This window comes from Bos indicus, chromosome 5, assembly GCF_029378745.1.
Source record: "Bos indicus isolate NIAB-ARS_2022 breed Sahiwal x Tharparkar chromosome 5, NIAB-ARS_B.indTharparkar_mat_pri_1.0, whole genome shotgun sequence".
NCBI lineage: Eukaryota > Metazoa > Chordata > Mammalia > Artiodactyla > Bovidae > Bos > Bos indicus.
In genome coordinates this window covers 37222309-37228308 of record NC_091764.1, presented here as the reverse complement: position 1 = coordinate 37228308, position 6000 = coordinate 37222309, and the positions used below count along the sequence as shown (strand labels likewise).

At 37.4% G+C, this 6000-nt stretch overlaps 1 non-coding gene across 1 annotated transcript; it reads right to left on the bottom strand.

Moving 5' to 3' along the window:
- Window positions 1-207: 207 nt before the first annotated feature.
- LOC139183397 (U6 spliceosomal RNA) lies at window positions 208-314 on the bottom strand. The gene has a single exon (XR_011566985.1). It is a non-coding gene; the product is annotated as a U6 spliceosomal RNA (small nuclear RNA).
- Window positions 315-6000: the final 5686 nt, after the last annotated feature.

Here is a 6000-nt window from a genome sequence, read left to right as displayed (position 1 = left end):
TTGCCTCCTTTGTCAAAGATAAGATGTCCATAGGTGCATGGATTTATCTCTGGGCTTTCTATTTTGTTCCATTGATCTATATTTCTGTCTTTGTGCCAGTATCATACTGTCTTGATGACTGTGGCTTTGTAGTAGAACCTGAAGTCAGGCAGGTTGATTCCTCCAGTTCTATTCTTTCTAAAGATTGTTTTGGCTATTCAAGGTTTTAAAAATATGGAACGCTTCATGAATTTGCATGTCATCCTTGCGCAGGGGCCATACTAATCTTCTCTGTATCATTTCAATTTTAGTATATGTGCTGCCAAAGTGAGGACTGGTTTGGAGAATTTTTTTTCTAAATTTTTAAAAAATTTATTTATTTTAATTGGAGGCTAATTACTTTACAGCTTCCAGATGTTCAAGCTGGTTTTATTTTTTATTTATTCATTTTTAAATTTTATTTTATTTTTAAACTTTACAATATTGCATTGGTTTTGCCGAATATCAAAATGAATCCGCCACAGGTACACGTGTTCCCCATGCTGAACCCTCCTCCCTCCTCCCTCCCCATACCCTCCCTCTGGGTCGTCCCATTGCACCAGCCCCAAGCATCCAGTATCATGCATCGAACCTGGACTGGTGACTCGTTTCATACATGATATTATACATGTTTCAATGTCATTCTCCCAAATCTTCCCACCCTCTCCCTCTCCCACAGAGTCCATAAGACTGTTCTATACATCAGTGTCTCTTTTGCTGTCTCGTATACAGGGTTATTGTTACCATCTTTCTAAATTCCATATATATGTGTTAGTATACTGTATTGGTGTTTTTCTTTCTGGCTTACTTCACTCTGTATAATAGGCTCCAGTTTCATCCACCTCATTAGAACTGATTCAAATGTATTCTTTTGAATGGCTGAGTAATAGTCCATTGTGTTTATGTACCACAGCTTTCTTATCCATTCATCTGCTGATGGACATCTAGGTTGCTTCCATGTCCTGGCTATTATAAACAGTGTTGCGATGAACACTGGGGTACACGTGTCTCTTTCACTTCTGGTTTCCTCAGTGTGTATGCCCAGCAGTGGGATTGCTGGATCATAAGGCAGAACGGCTGCAATCCAAAAGTCTACAAGCAATAAATGCTGGAGAGGGTGTGGAGAAAAGGGAACCCTCTTACACTGTTGGTGGGAATGCAAACTAGTACAGCCACTATGGAGAACAGTGTGGAGATTCCTTAAAAAACTGGTTTGGAGAATTTTAAGCATTACTTTACCAGCATGTGAGATGAGTGCAATTGTTTGGTAATTTGAGTATTCTCTGGCATTGCCTTTCTTTGGGATTGGAATGAAAACTGATATTTTCCAGTCCTGTGGCCACTGCTGAGTTTTCCAAATTTACTGGCATATTGAGTGCAGCACCTTCATAGCGTCATCTTTCAGGATTTGAAGTAGCTCAACTGGAATCCCATCACCTCCATTAGCTTTGTTTGTAGTGATGCTTCCTAAGGCCCACTTGACTTCACATTCCAGGATGTCTGGCTCTAGGTGAGTGATCACACCATCATGATTATCTGGGTCATGAAGATCTATTTTGTACAGTTCTTCTGTGTATTCTTGCCACCTCTTCTTAATATCTTCTGCTTCTGTTAGGTCCATACCATTTCTGTCCTTTATTGAGCGCATCTTTGCATGAGATTTTCCCTTGATAATCTCTAATTTTGTTGAAGAGATCTCTAGTCTTTCCCATTCTATAGTTTTCCTCTATTTCTTTGCATAGATCACTGAGGAAGGCTTTCTTATCTCTCCTTGCTATTCTTTGGAACTCTGCATTCAAATGGGTTTATCTTTCCTTTTCTCCTTTGTATCTCCATTACTTTCCTGCAAATATGTCCATCAGCACATTTTTCTAGATTCCATATATATGCATTAATATACTATATTTGTTTTTCTCTTTCTAACTAACTTCACTCTGTATGACAAGCTCTAGATTCATCCACATCACTACAAATGACTCAAAGTAGTCTCTTTTATGGCCAGGTAATATTCCATTGTATATATGCACCACATCTTCTTTATCCATTTATCTGTCAATGGACATCAAGTTTGCTTCCTTGTCCTGGCTATTGTTAATAGTCCTGCAATGAACACTGGGGTACATATGTCTTTTAGAATTATGGTTTTCTCAGGGTATATGTCCAATAGTGGGATTACTAGGTCATATGGTCACTTCATTCCTAGTTTTTTAAGGACTCACCATATTATTCTCCATAGTGACTGTATTTCTTTTTAAACTTTCTGTGTACTTATATTTAAGAGGTCTCTTGTAAGCTGCCTGTAATAATCTTTTGGCCCTTCATCCGTCTGACAATCTATTCTTTTTTTTTTTTTTTTGAACTATTTAGACCATTTACTGATAGACAGGTAGATGTATTTCCCACATCTTCTAGAAAGAGGCCTGGTCACCCTGCGACAGGAAGCATCACCAGAAGAATGACTTTCACCAACAGCTCCCTCAGGGTCTGCCCCAGTTGCAGGGGAACATTCACCTCCACATTTCCCTGCTTTGTCCAGCGCTGCACGCACTTGGAGATTGAGCCAGTTGTAAATGCCTGGCCATTTCAATACAACCTGGGACAACTCTGAGGGCAATACCTACCTCAGAGCTCCCTGCCAAGTTGGCAAAGAATTTGTTGCACCTGAATTTCACTTCCACCTATTCCTCTGCCCAATCTCCTCCCTTCACCACTGTTAAGCAGGGTTCTCATGATACTAGTTTTCAGCTAGAATTTTTCCTTGGCTTTTTGCTATAGTTGAATGTCAAATTTTTATCCCAAGATATTTCTTGTTTTATGATTCCTATTGCTTATGGTTCACTCAAACCAAACTCTTTAGTGCTCCATTAATGTATCCCCAAAATCACCGCTACTTGCCATTTTCCAAGTTACATTTAGTCATTTTCTCTTTAAACGTTTGCTTTAGAAATCCTACCTGTTATCCATGTCACTATTTAAGTACTACTTTTTTAATGAAAATTTCATTTATGCTCCAGCAAGATCTCATGAGTTTGCTTGCCTCTACATCTTCCTGTTGTGTGTGTGTGTGTGTGTGTATTAGTCACTTAATCTTTGAGACGCCATGCAGTAGCCTCTGTCTATGGAATTTTCCAGGCAAGAATACTAGAGTGGGTAGCCATTCCCTTCTCCAGGTAATCTTCCTGACCCAGGGATCAAACCCAGGTCTCCTGCATTGCAGGTAGATTTTTTTTTACCAGCTGAGCCACCAGGAAAACCCCATCTTCCTGTTATATAGTTTTAACTTGTCCTTCAGTGCTTACTAAATTCTGTCTAACATTATACTGACTTGTATATCTCTACTACCAAAATGTAAAATTTAGAAGTCAGGTACTATTTGGTAATATGTATATATATATTAATAATTAATAATATATTATTATTATATATATATATATAATATTATATATATTATATTATATAATATATTAATAATATATTAATCACATTTTGCTCAACAAAGAATAATAAACATTCAGTTCATTTCAGTTCAGTCACTCAGTCATGTCCAACTCTTTGCAACCCCATGAACCGCAGCACACCAGGCCTGCCTTTTCATTACCAACTCCCGGAGTTCACCCAAACTCATGTCCATAGACTCAGCAATGCCATCCAGCCATCTCATCCTCCGTCGCCCACTTCTGCTCCTGTCCCCAATCACTCCCAGCATCAGGGTCTTTTCCAATAAGTCAATTCTTTGCATGAGGTAGCCAAAGTATTGGAGTTTCAGCTTCAGCATCAGTTCTTCCAATGAACACCCAGGACCGATCTCCTTTAGTATGGACTGGTTGGATCTCCTTGCAGTCCAAGGGACTCTCAAGAGTCTTCTCCAACATCACAGTTCAAAAGCATCAATTCTTCGGCGCTCAGCTTTCTTCACAGTCCAACTCTCACATCCATACATGACCACTGGAAAAACCATAGCCTTGTCTAGACAGACCTTTTTTGGCAAAGTAATGTCTCTGCTTTTCAACATGCTATCTAGGTTGGTCATAACTTTCCTTCCAAGGAGTAAACGTCTTTTAATTTTATGGTTGCAATCACCATCTGCAGTGATTTTGGAGCCCCCAAAAATAAAGTCTGACACTGTTTCCACTGTTTCCCCATCTATTTGCCATGAAGTGATGGGACCAGATACCATGATCTTAGTTTTCTGAATGTTGAGCTTTAAGCCAACTTTTTCACTCTCCTCTTTCACTTTCATCAAGAGGCTTTTTAGTTCCTCTTCATTTTCTGCCATAAGGGTGGTGTCATCTACATATCTGAGGTTATTGGTATTTCTCCCAGAAATCTTGATTCCAGCTTGTGCTTCTTCCAGCCCAGTGTTTCTCATGATGTACACTGCATATAAGTTAAATAAGCAGGGTGACAATATACAGCCTTGACGTACTCCTTTTCCTATTTGGAACCAGTCTGTTTTTCCAAGTCCAGTTCTAACTGTTGCTTCCTGACCTGCATATAGGTTTCTCAAGAGGCAGGTCAGGTGGTCTGGTATTCCCATCTCTTGAAGAATTTCCCACAGTTTATTGTGATTCACACAGTCAAAGGCTTTGGCATAGTCAATAAACATTGGTAAATGAATAAAAGAGTGAATCACATATGTATTCAAAAATAAACTGATGTCAAATTGTATAGAGATTGTCTAGTGTGGGAGCCTATTCTCTCCCCCTTAAACTTTTATTTTCACTATATTTCTGCAATCTTGGGGGTGGGGGTATTCAGAGTACCTGTAATGATTACTTGTACCAAGGTCAGCCTCTTCCTTGCCTCTTCTCTTTAAGCCTGACCACCTTCAAACCCATCGTACAGAGAGATGATTTGGAGCAAGTACAAAATATTTCTCAAAGCAAGATAATATGTTTGTTTTGATTTACAGTCAATCTTAAAGTTTAAAAATTCAGTATTTATCCACAAAGTGCTTTCAGCACCTCAGAAGGATAACATAACTCAAATCCAAAGTGCCATTATGTTGTTATCTTCAGTTTCTTGGGTTATGCAGTCATGCTTATTACTCATGTAGTTGGATACTTTACATTTAACAAATACTTCCCAGAAACAGTCCCACCCTAAATAAAATTGTTCAAAGTAAAGACACTTAGTTTTAAAGTATAAATAAATAAATGATGAAACTTGTAAAATGATCTTTTAAACCCTATATGGAACAAAAAAAAAAAGTCAATGAGAAGCTTTATACATGATGCAGAGAAACACATTTCTGCATTAGCTAAATTCCTTTCTGTCACCTGTGAAGGATCAATTGTCATGTTCTATAAAACTATATGAGTCATGAGTTTCCAAAAAGTACTTATCATTGCCCATCATCAGCTTATGTGGACTTGGAGTTTAAGAAAACAAACACTAGAGTCTCAAGCTTGAAACATTAATAATATAGTTGAAAGAGATTATACCAGGCAATCTCTCTCCCATCACTGGATAATCTGATAAAAGCTATTTGGGTTGTATTTACATAAGAAAAATAAAACTATTTAATTCAGCAAATCTGGTTTTTGAAATGGGTAAATTAATAGCCAATTAATGATGTATTTAATACATATAAATACATTGATGCAGCCTGTATTTAATACATATAAATCATGTAAATAAAATAACATATATGTTGTGATGTGCATAATTTTAAGCACTCCTGTCTCTACATTCCACTATTAAATTGAAAAGTAGCTGAGGATGAACATCAAGGTCAAGAGTGAGGACTCTGAAAAACTAGACTGCCTTGGTTCAAATCCCAGCTCAAAAGTTAACTATGTAATCTTAAGCAAATTAATTAAAATCAAGGTTCTTACATATTGCTTACCTTGATTGGAGAGTTGGTTACTGGATGTAAAAATTTATCAAATTCCATTTGACTGAACATTTAAAATGTGTGGATTTTATTTTATATAAATTACATCTCAATTAAGAAGGACAAAATTGCTTTAAAATTATCAT